At 39.2% G+C, this 12,798-nt stretch overlaps 1 protein-coding gene across 21 annotated transcripts in view; it reads left to right on the forward strand.

The window, feature by feature from the left end:
* The window catches only part of LOC122556528 (teneurin-2-like), a 2,772,576-nt gene that overhangs the window by 2,389,336 nt on the left and 370,442 nt on the right, over nt 1-12,798 (forward strand). Inside the window, exon 1 of one of the 21 annotated variants that reach the window (XM_087995229.1) lies at nt 3,959-4,582. The exons of the other annotated variants lie outside the window; for them this stretch is intronic. The gene's annotated coding sequence lies outside the window, so the exon portion shown is untranslated. Of the gene's footprint in view, nt 1-3,958; nt 4,583-12,798 lie in introns of those variants that run through there. 21 annotated transcript variants of the gene reach the window in all.

Genomic DNA, 12,798 nt, shown 5'->3' on the forward strand with positions numbered 1-12,798 from the left:
ATATTCACGCAGTTCAATTTCAGCACCATTGTTTTATAATTCTTCATTTTTAATTTTTTTTAATGGTCAGTTTCTTTCCGAACATTAACTTTCATCTTTCATATATATATTTAAGCCTGGTTACAAGCCATGCATCAAAAATATTACTAATAATAGACTTATATTCAACAAAGCATATACAAAGTTAATTTTTTGGCCAGATTTAAATTCATTCATCTTCATACATAATATTTCTACCCCCAAAATCACATAATAACCCCAGAATAATTGTTGGTCAAATTTTCATTGTAAAAGAGATTTATGAACTGATTTAGTAATTTGGATTTTTAATTTGTTGTCCAAACTTAAAACTGCCAAATGATCTGGCCAGCTATGAAAGAGATCACTCCAAATTTCATCAATGTAAATGCCTGTTAAAAATGGGTGGCTTCAAGAGTGGATGGTTAATCTGCACTGTCAGCTTTATTCCCAAACAGCAAATTAACAATCTGCCCAGTCTTTTAAAATGGTTAAATAGAAAGACTGTTTTTTGAAAGCAGACTAGGCAAATATTTCCTGAAAGAAAAAAATTAAATGCATATAGGGTAGTGTGAAAAGATAATCTCTTATGGAGAGCTTGCAGAAGTGGGATGGACCAAATAGCCTCCTTCAGTGCAGTCAAACTCCTTTGGGTTGGTTTATATCTTCAGGGGCCATCAGGCAGGTGATGGGTTCGGTGGTCACTGCATCGAGCTGCCTGATGTCATCAGCCAGAGGCCAGCTGTCAGCATGTTCTAAACTAGGATGGATGGCCTCACCATTTTACTGAGGTAGGGAGTCTCAGAAATCCTACCCAGCGAGACGACTAGCAGTAGGACAAGACTTCTGAAATTTCTCCTGTTATCACATTTACAAGACAGCAAATCTTTATAGATACAACTTATTTTTGCCTTTTTTTTCTGACCTCTTTCCCAGAAAGGAGGGGCCATCCACAGACCAGCTGCAGTAGATTGAAGAGGATATAAATTGAAGGAGCTGTTGGAGTGCTTCGTCAAATAAGAATCATAGGTTAAATGGAGAGCAACAGTATCCATAAAAATCCCAAAAGTGCCAAATTATATGTTTTTATTTCCAAATCTTCAATTCTAACAATTGTTTGAAGGGAAGCTGATTCTATCCCTATCAAGACTAATCTGAGGTTGATGTTGCTTTTCAACATAGTGCATTATTTACTGGATAATTATGTTATCCATTTGATTCAACTAATAGATTTCAAATCCTTCATCAGTCAGGTACAGTACTGTGTTTAAGAGGCTGTTTTGGAGAATCTTCTCATTAGAAGTCTGCTTTTGGTGATGAAATGGTTTCTGGATTTGTCTGGCATATTTTAGATATCGTCAAAGCCTGGTAATTGCTCGACAAGTACTTAACTGCCACAATTTTACTTTAATCTGATTAATACTGATCCTATTTATCATGCTGGATGTAATATTAATCCAATTCACAGCTGTTTACCTCATCATTTGCAATTTATTCTGAAAAGAGGACCACTGGTTATAATCGCAACAACACAGAAGTTGAATTTGCAATACCTTAATTCAAATTAGTGCATCTATTATTAATATGAGCTTCATGCAGCAGTATAATCATTGATTAACAGTACAGTGAAGGCATTTCACAACTGGATTTTATACCATTTGAAAAGACAAGCCTCTTATTAGCTTCTGTGTTTCCAAATGAATGTTTTTATTTATTTTTATTTTACAAAGAAGCGTTCACAGTTTAAGCTACTGTCAAATGCTGTTACAATAGATGTACACTGTTTTTTAGATTGAAGATCCAAACCTAGGCCATTACCTGATTGGGATATATTTTCACTTCTATCTTAGGAGTGCATAAAATCTGTCAGATTTTCCACTTCATGAGTTAGGCTATGCTTCGTCCACTTAGGGGAAAAGAGAAAAGCATGAGAGGTGAAAATTGGCACACACTAGTGAATAGAACTAGCTCCATGGGCACTCAAAGCTGAAGGGCATCGCCTGTTCAAATTAGCAAAGGAAGCACTGCTTATTAATTACAGCCCCACAAAAGATGACAGCACAACACCATTGGGAAAAACACGCCTTCTGATTCCATTACACAAGTTGGTATAGATAAGGGTTGTTCAATTTCAGGACTAATAAAGAAGTGGTCACATAGAATACCTCACTATATCTTGAAAGGCAAGATCCAGCATTTCCCATAATCATTGGTGTAGTTCAACCACAAAAATGAGATTCCATTCAGAATCTGATCTTCATATGCCAAATTTGGTTTAAAGTGACAAAAATCTGTCAAATTTCTAATACTATTCACTTACTCTGTAAATACGTTAGAGCAGAAATTTATGAAATCTCACCCAGTTACCAGAAGTCAGTTTCTAAGTCAGATTTCTGCCATGTCCTTCCCACTGACAAATCCGAAAGACAAAGCCAACTAAATAATGTGGCTAACTGTGATGGTGCTTTTGTTTGGAACAACTGCCAATCAAAACTGATGGAATTTCAAAATGATACCTTGCAAATGATGAGGTAAACAGCTGTGAATTGGATTAATATTACATCCAGCTTGATAAATAGGATCAGTATTAATCAGATTAGAGTAAAATTGTGGCAGTTAAGGACTTGTCGAGCAATTACCAGGCTTTGACGATACCTATTTGATATATGTCATGTACTGTATCTATACATTCAGCCATCAGGAAGAAGATTTATTCTGCCTAAGTATTTATATTGATTATTATCAGTTTAATCTTTTGGTGGGACTGAACTTCAGTCTTGATGAGAAAAGACACATTGCATCTGTATGTTTTGTTTTGGTCTCAACAGGACCATTTACAAGAATACCAGTTTAAGGGGAAAACCAACATTGCATGACAGGGAAGTATTGATTGACTAGCAAGTAGATTCTAATAATTCTGCAGAAAATGTACTCATTAATGCTGACTGGCTGCCAGGCTTTGTATAACTTTAAATGAGATGCATTGATGCTGAACAATCAGGGCATTACCCTGAGAAATTAATCAGAGAATGTCTATCACCTATTTTGTTGAAAACCGGTGCAGACAGAAAGAATGTGCACAAGTGCAAGAAGAAAAAGCTTTGACAAAACATCCTTTTTCAGAAATATTATTTACTTGATTATTTAACCAATTTGATCTGTTACAGTTGTATGGAGAGGTCATATTATCATTTGATAATGAAACGAATTAGAGAATAGGGAATGGACCACATATTGTACACCCATTTGGAATATATCATGAGCAGCCGATGAAATATCACTTTTCTTTTACACAATTGCCAAAAGTTATATTCACTCCCACAGCATCTTAATTCGAAAACCGAATGTTAATTTAACTTACCATTCTCTCTAAGAGTGCCTATAGGTAGCAAGCCCATTCATATTGTAGACACAATTGGTACAGGTTTCATCTTTGAATGAGAGCTTAATGTATGGTGCTGTGAACCTACTTTGTCAGTATGCAGTGCAAACTACTGTTAAGCTGGCTGTTATGTTGGACTTGGACTTCCAGAACATGTTCAATAAAGTTCACCATGAAAAGCAGCCACACAAGCTAAAAACAGCTTTAGAAGCTATAGACAGCAACAAGCTACAATGGCAGCTATACAAGCTAAAGGCTTTTGCAGATTGCCCTAGGCAAACTGAAATTGGATAAAGCTGATAAATAAATCAAAAGAATGCTGGCTCACGGGAGATTTTTTGGCTGAAGTGTTGCACTAAGTGGAGTGTCCTAAGAATATTTATTGATGTTTGGACTATTTCTTATTGATAGTCTGGAACACTGTGTAACTTGGCCAGATTCACAAGCATTGTTAAGTTGTGTGGGGGGTAGCAGTCATGTTCAATGGCACAGGCAACCAAGTATAGAAAGAGCTGGAAAACAACTTTTTTTATGGGAGCAGAATTACTGCAACTGAAATGCAAAACAAAATGAATCCAACAGTTTGGAAAGATTGCAAAAAATGATTGTACTAGGCCCAATCAACAAACAAGTAAAATGTATAAGTTTGAGGTTATTATCTGAATACTGTACTTACATCGAGTAAGGCTGCACCTTGAAGAACGGAGTTCTGAATTCTACCTCATGATAAACCATGGAAAACATATGTACAAGCTAGGATGATTCTAACTATTCCAAATAGGGTAATGAAGGACAAAGGACTGGCATCTTGTCATGAAGAAGGAATTTGTTTCAGAACAAATCTGCCTGGAGGCTGACCCATTTTCTGGAGTCATTCACAACCAGAATTCACATTGCCTCAGTGAGTTCTGTTGTGGTAAAGAGGAGAATCCTGATGATGCTGATTGCTACTGCAGTGCCAGAATGACAGCGACTGCTCTTGGAATCATAGAACACAGAACATAACAACACAGTACAGGCCCTTTGGCCCTCGATGTTGCACCGATCTATTGAACCAATCTGAAGCCTATCTAACCTACACTATTCCATTTTGATCCATATGTCTATCCAATGACCATTTAACTGCCCTTAAAGTTGGCAAGAGTTAAAACCTTGTAGACGGAGGAGGAGAGCTTCTTCAAGGTAAGCATCCTTTTTTCTTAAAGTTGGCGTTCCACACTCCTACTACTCAGGGCAAAGGAACTACCTCTGACATCTGTCCCCTATCTATCACCCCTCAATTTAAAGCTATGTTCCCTCATGCTAGCCATCACCATCTGAAGAAAAAGGCTCTCATTATCCACTCTATCTAACCCTCCGATTATTTTATATGTCTCGATTAAGTCACCTCTCAACCTTCTTTTCTCTAATGAGAGTCCCTCAGCCTTTCCTCATAAGACGTTCCCTGCATACCTGGCAACATCCGAGTAAATATCCTCTGACCCCTTTCCAAAGCTTGCACATCTTTCCTATAATCCGGTGACCAGAACTGTACACAATACTCGAAGTGTGGCCACACCAGAGTTTTGCACAGCTGAAGCATGACTTTGATGGGTCCGAAACTCAATTTCTCTACCAATAAAAGCTACCGCATCATATGCCTTCTTAACAACCCTATTAACCTGGGTGGTAACTTTCAGGGATCTATGTACATGGACACCGAGATCTCTCTGCTCATCTACACTACCAAGTATCTTACCATTAGCCCAGAACGTACTCTTTGTTCCTGTTACTCCTTCCAAAGTGAATCATCTCACATGTCACGAAGAAGCATTCTGAAATCCAAACCAAAATTTTCACCAGTAAAATCTAGGTCAAATGAAAGGGAAAGGAGGAAGGTCTGTTTGTTTAATTCTCTCACCTCAGTTACAGGCATTTACTATCATTTTCTTTGTGGCAGCTTTAGGAAGTGTGGTAAATGAGACAGGCATATGGGAAGTTTGGCATGGACCAAGCTCTGCCCTATTTACAGGCAGGAGTGGTAGAAGCCTTGGTCAGTGACAGTTTTGTTGTTACAGTTGGAAAATCCACATTGAGATGGTATAAAGATCAGTTAATCAACACCCAAATGTCACCTCTTGTTTTTTTTCACAATAAGGACCCTCATTGGTGTTCTGTTTGATATATTTGTAAGAGATTTGCTCTTCAAATAAAATAAACCTTTGTCACAGTTTTATTTTCTGATGGGCAACAAAGGATGAACCGTTGGCCAAAATCCCTGTCAGTAAAATATCTGTGCTTCCCGATAGTCTGTGAACATATCCTATTGATTCCTGCAATTTACTCCTTTGTGCTTAGCAGTTTGAATACTAATGGAGCAAAATGTATGGTTGAAAGTTAACTTTCAAACAGCTACTGTAAATGTAGTTGAAAAAAAAATAGTAAATTAAAATGCACATAGATTGTCTGCAATACAGAGCTCATGAAGTACAAAGTATTTACAAAGTGTGAAATTGCACAGCAACTGAAATCCAGGATTATTCAATAGAATGCAAACCTTCTGCTTCTGTACAGTCTCAGTCTGTTATTTTTGATCTGATTGCCAAGAGTTTCCATCATTATATGTTCAAGGAAAAAAACTAAACAAGAATTAGCCAGTTCCTTCGAGGGTGAGGGGAGGTAGATGTACAATATTGCATGATGGACATCTCTTCATGGAAGCAGTTACAGGGTGACACCAAATAAAGTAATGACATTTTGAATGAGCTTGTTAACATTTTAGTGGCAAATGTGACTGGTGATGTCATAATACCATCCTGTTTTCAACCATTAGAACAGGTGAAGTGTCTTTAAAAGCATTTCACCAGATTTGTGTTATTTTTACATGAAGCCTAACTATGCTTTAGGGCACAAATGGATTTAATGTATCCAGTTTTAGCACTTTAGTGACAGAATGAGCCATTTCAGCTTAGATTCAGCATGATTTAAGCCTCAAGCTAGGTGATCGATATACCGATACCAAAGTTTCATTAGTGCCCTACTTCCACATTGCTGTGTACTTTACTATGAGATTCTGTTCTTAGGTTAACTCTGTGTAAGTACATTTATTAGAAATTAACATTTTCTATAATCATCACAAGATACATAAAATTTCAAATAAGTACCTCAAACACATACACTCATCGTTTTTAACTGATGGTCCATGAGAAATTGCATATAAAGGTAATTAAAAGCAATAATTGATCTTTAATGACTTAAACTAAAATTAAACTAAAACATCAGAAAATGAATCAAAAGCAAGGTATTGGTCTCTCAATTCTAAAACATGTGAAACATTGTAAAGGCCGGAGGCCAAAATGCCAAACTGAGGTCTCGTGATAGTTTTAACGTGTGACCAAACAAAGGTGTTAGCAGACATTTTTTTTAAACAAGACAAAATAAGAGAGTCTATGTGGAGTTTGCACATTCTCCCCGTGTCTGCGTGGGTTTTCTTCAGGTGCTCCAGTTTCTTCCCACAGTCCAAAAATGTGCATATTAAGTGAATTGGCCATGGTAAATTGCCTGTAGTGTTAGGTGAAGGGGTAAATGTGGGGGAATGGGTCTGGGTGGGTTGCTCTTCGGAGGGTCGGTATGGACTTGTTGGGCCGAAGGGCCTGTTTCCACACTGTAAGCAATCTAATCTAATTAAAATAGGCCAACATTAGTCTATGTAGCTAAGTTGACTGTTTCCGCATTTTTTTTTGCGAAAGCTATTTTATTTCCCCAATCTAAGATGAAATAAATAAGTTTGTTATTAAAACAGGCAAATCCTCCGCTAATGCAGTCATTGATGGAACATCTAAACCCAAAGAAAAAGAGGCAAGAATAGTTTAGAGACAGTATACTAAGACCTAGCTGACTTTGGGATTTCCATGGACAGGAGATGCTCTTCGCTTCTTACCTTAATGTTTTATATGCAGATAAAATTTGCAAACGCTACAATGATACCAAGTGAATTAAAATGCCATTTGCAGATAAGACATAAATCCTGTGTTTTGAGTGTTTGAAAGAACAAAACATGAAGCAAACTCAACATTTAATGGAGTTTATGCAGGTATCAGATGAAGCTTAAGATGCCAGTTACCTGGTGACTGAGCTTGTAGCAAAATCAAAATCAAAACAACTCCATAGTATTGCCAAAACCTACTCATGCTACATGCTAAAAAAAGTATTGATTTGATTTTAGGAGCTGTTGTTGCAAAAGTGATCGACAAAATTCCATGCTGTGATAATGCAGGTAAATTGTGAATTGACGACATGTCAGCTGATATCGAGGAGGTGCTGCAAGAGATGGTAGCTACTCGTGGGAAGTTTGCTGTATCGATTAGCAACACGAAAGTGAGGACTGCAGATGCTGGTGATTAGAATCGAGAATGTGGTGCTGGAAAAGCACAGCAGGCCAGGCAGCATCCAAGGAGCAGGAGAATCGAAGTTTCGCACAAAAGCCCTTCACCAGGAATGAGGCTGTGAGGATGGTGACATAAATGGGAGGGGAATGGGGCTGGGAGGAAGGAAGCTGAATGTAATAGGTAGATGGAGGTGGGGGTAATGGTGATAGGTCGAAGAAGTGAGGTGGAGCGGATAGGTGGGAAGGAAGATGGACAGGTAGTACAGGTCATGAGGATGGTTCCAAGTTGGAAGGTTGCAACTGAGATAAGATGGGTGTAGGGGAAATGAGGAAACTGGTGAAATCCACATTGATGCCTTATGGTTGGAGGGTCCGGAGGCAGAATATGAAGTGTTCTTCCTTCAAGCATCGGATGGTAAGGGAGTGGTGGTGGAGGAGGACCAGGACCTGCATGTCCTTGGCGAAGTGGGATGGGGGGTGCCACAGGACAGTGGTGTTGGTTGGTGCGGGTGTCCCAGAAATGTTCTCTGAAGCGCTCTGCGAGTAGGCGTCCTCTCTCCCCAGTGTTATCCATTAGAAAGTCTACTGATCTAAGTGAATACTGCCAGCTACTGGTCAACATTTCCATGTTGATAGAGAACTCCGTTAAGGAGATTCTTTTTCTTTTGTAAGGAGTTACCAACTTATGCGACTGGTGAAGCAACATTTAAGTTAGCTAATAATAACTTGGATGAAACAAACTTACTGAGGCTATGTGTATCTGCATTAACAAAGCAGCATCCATGATTGTGAAAGTCAAAGGATTTGACAATAATCTGAAAGAGCAAAATCATGACATTCAGATCAGCTGAACGCAGCTGTCACAGTCTCATATTCCTCCAACTGAAGCGCTTGTAGCCAAAACAATGCCACTAGAATTAGCTGCAGTATCAGAGCAAGCCGTGAAAATCATGAATACATAAAGTCACAGCCATTGAAGTCAGAATTTTCACTATTTTCTGTGCAGAGATGGGGGCTGAGCATCAGTGCTTACTGTTCCTACTGAGGTGCAATGAGTACCTTGAGGGAATGTTCTCTCAAGAATAGTGTTTCTTCCTTTCTTTATTTCCTGCCATCCTCCTCTTTCTCTTAAAGATTGACTCTTTGCTGCCAAATGGCACCAAATGTAAGAGAGAATCCTCCAATGCCTCGTTCAAGTGGCTATTCCTCCTGTATAAAGCTTAACAGTGAGTGTTGGCAGTAAGTTCAACATTGGGGTCAGATTGCAATCTGACACTGCCTTCCTCTGGCATCCCTACAAAGAATCTTGTGGCAGGAATGTCACAAGAAAGCAGGCAAGAGGAGCCTGGTTTTGCTCTCCTAAATCTACTTGGAATTACCATTGAGCCCACTGATACTGGTTTGAAGAGCAAAGACTGGGAATTGTAACAGAGATCTTTTTGATCTATATGGTTCAGCTATTCATTGCCTTAGTTAGCTGAGGTATTAAGACAGCTCACTTTTTTTTGTGATATTTTATTATATCAAGCAACTCTTATGCATGGTGATTTATCTAAGGTGATGTGGAGGAGCCAGTTTTGGACTGGCATAAACAAAGTTAAAAATCACACAACACCAGGTTGTAGTCCAACAGATTTATTTGGAAGCCCTAGCTTTCAGAGCACTGCAACTACCTGATGAAGGAGCAGTGCTCCGAAAGCTAGTGATTCCAAATAAACCTGTTGGACTATAACTTGGTGTTGTATAATTTTTAACTTCTATTCCCATCTTAGGTAAAGTTAAGTGTAGCCATAATTTGACATGCTGCCACTGCATGCTGAAATTCCATGATGGTGCCTACGACAGCAGTTGATTTATCACAGGATGCAGACATATAATTTCACAATCATACATTGTGTTACCTATTACTGCTGAAATTAAATATCTAGTTTACAAATGTTTCTGGGGGGAAGGGAAGCTGTTGATGTGCAGATCACATGGTTGTAACAGTGCAGAGGCTTAGCTACATTAAAGAAATTGGAAGACGATGAAAGGAAATGACAGATAATGCCAGCAAATAGTTGCACTGCTGTGATGAGGAGTGGGCTGAGGATTAGTATAATGTGCACGTGGCTGCAGAATTGCTGACATCTTCTTTCAATATTGTACAAGAATGTTACAAGTGAGAGTAAAAATGCGACATGGAAGCAAACCCTACCAGACAAGCAAAAGAGGGCGAGAGACAGACAGACAGCTCTTCTTAAATATTATTTTTACCCTCGTCCTTTCTCAGCCCACCTGGCAAAGTGGCTATAAGAGCCTGGGGAATGAAATATTACTAAGCACAAAGCAGAGTGAGTCTCAAGATAAAAGCATCTAACATTATCCTTGTGAGAGTGCTGCTTAGCTGGTAGAAGCTGAAGTTGTACACCGTGAGATGAATTCATGGCGATATACCACTCAGACTGCAAGCTTAAAAGAGCATCTGAGATTGCCACAGGGCCTGAGAGTGGCTCAATGCAGCATAAATGGAAGCATGTATTTCTGATCTCAGGCATCATCGTCCCCAGTGGTGAAGAGTTTTTGTTTTACCTTAGTGATAGCTAACCATCAGATTAATATATTTACCCCTTAATGGTTTGTGAATTACAGACAAAGTGCAATGATTTCAGTAATCTATTCACTTTGCACTGAAGTAATAGTTTGCACATGTGATGTATATGTGCTACACTTATTTAGGACATATCTCTTTTTAACTGTAAGTCAATGGTGCTGTTTTAAATATATATTGCTGGTGGTCTTCAAAGAGAAGTGAACACAGGAGCCTCTTTATATTCTATGACCTAAAGAAATGGAAGCTGAGAGCAATAAGCCTGTAATTAAAAAAATAGGAGGTATCTAGTTTCTGTAGCAAAGAAAAATCAGTCCTCAAGCAGGCTTTATAGATTGAATTTTTTGTTACTGTATTGATTGGACATGTTTTGTTTTAATTTATGGAGATAAATACCAAAATATGTACACTTACTTTTTAGTTTTCTGCAGGTAATTGCTGCAATTGCATGAAAAGATGTGATTTACAAAATACTATTATTTAGAATATATTGTCCTTTCTTTTGTTCTATATTCCCTTCTTACCTCCTCTTCACCTTGGGATTCTCTCTTTGTTGTAGTTATAATTCTAACTTTGTAAAAGTTAGACCTTTTATATCAATAGAGAGAGAGGAGAAGACTGTGACAGCCAGGTATGCTGTTCTTATTATCTGATGTTCACTGTATTTTCTTTGACTGGTGCTCTTGTTCCTTGATGTCATACACCCTCCCACTGTGTTCCTTCTGCTTGTTATCTGCCTTGTTTTCCGTCTGTAATGTCAAGAATACAAGAAGTGGGAGAAGGAGTACATCACATGACCCATCAAGCCTGCTCCACCATCCTCTAAAATCATGGCGGATCTTGGGTTTCAACCCTACTTCATAGAATCTCTACAGTGTGGAAAGAGGCCGTTTGGCTCAACCTTCCAAAGGGGATCCCACCCAGAACCCCAAGCTATCCCCTTAACCCCACATTTACCATAGCTAGCCCCTGCACATCACTGGACACTAAGGGGCAATTTATCATGGCCAATCCACCTAATTTGCTTTGGACTGTGAAAAGAAACCGGAGCACCCAGTGGAAACCAGTGCAGACACAGGGAGAGTATGCAAACTCCACACAGACAGTCACTCAAAGTTGGAATTGAACCCAGGGTTTCTGGTGTTGTGATTCAGCAGTGCTAACCACTGAATAACCATGTCACCCACCGGACCCTCAAATGCATCAGTTCCCTGAGGGACTGAAAACTGTCCATTTGAGCCTTAAAAATATTCAACATGGAGCACTCACAAGCCTCTTGAGTTGTAGGCGTGGGGGTTGTTGTGGGGGGCACTTCCAACAGTTCACATGCTTTTAAGTGATGCCTAGACCACCACAGAAACCAACCTTCCATCCATGGACTCCATTTACACAACCTGCTCCCATTGAAAGGCTGCCAACATCATCAAAAACCCATCACCCCCCAGTAACAATTGCCTACAACCTCTTCCTTCAGGAAGAAGGTGCAGAAGCCTGAACATATGGGCCAGCAGGGTCAGGAACAGCTTCTTCCCAGCCATTATTAGACTGACAAATGGATTCTCTAGCCTCAAATAATGCTGATCTTGCTTACGCTGATTTTGCCTACTGGCTGCCCAGTGCAATTTAACCTTTATGCCTCAGTCTAAGTCTTTTTGATCTTTACATCTTTGCTTACTATGATCTGCTTGCAATGCTCATAAGCAAAGCTTTTCATTGTACCTCGGTACACATGACAACAAATCAATCAATCAAATTTCTCCTTAACTCATTCCTAAATAAATGGCCCTTTATCATGATATTGTGTCCCCATATCTTAGATTCCACAACAAGTGGACGTGTTTTAGTGTCAACCCTATCAAACCCATTCCAAATGTTTTGGACTGAAACTTAATGTTTTTGTTGAAATGTCAGGTGTCTTTTTGGAAGGTTTTTAGCGATGTGGCCATGCAAAATTTATCGCTGTGCCTTAGCAAACTCACCTCATCAACTACCTATGTGCTCGTATGGCATTCTTCTTGACCAAATCTAGTCCATTTCTTACCATGTGCCATTCCAAGAACAACCCACTACTCAGCAGATACGTCTGAAAGACTTCATCCCTGGGTGCCCTGGCCAAATTTAACAGGCAACTGTGTATTCGGATGAGCACTGGCAATCTGGCATTGCCCCACACTGACAACATAATCGCACAGCAGCCACAAAGCACATGGCTGACAGTCCCTCATTGCTGTTTGACCACTAAGCCACACTGTGTACCTGTCCTTGGCTAATTCTTGTCTAACCACACTCTAGAAATTACCCCTGCCCTATCCACAATGCCCCATGTAGATCTACAGTGTCATTGTTTAGTAGAGGAACATCACACACAGACAAACAGCTGGGGCAATTCCAAAGATGAGATTTTATTGATACCCAACAAAAATAAACACTAACAAAATAATT

Source organism: Chiloscyllium plagiosum, unplaced genomic scaffold, assembly GCF_037043375.1.
Source record: "Chiloscyllium plagiosum isolate Xiang-an unplaced genomic scaffold, Cpla_swu_hap1 HiC_scaffold_16, whole genome shotgun sequence".
NCBI lineage: Eukaryota > Metazoa > Chordata > Chondrichthyes > Orectolobiformes > Hemiscylliidae > Chiloscyllium > Chiloscyllium plagiosum.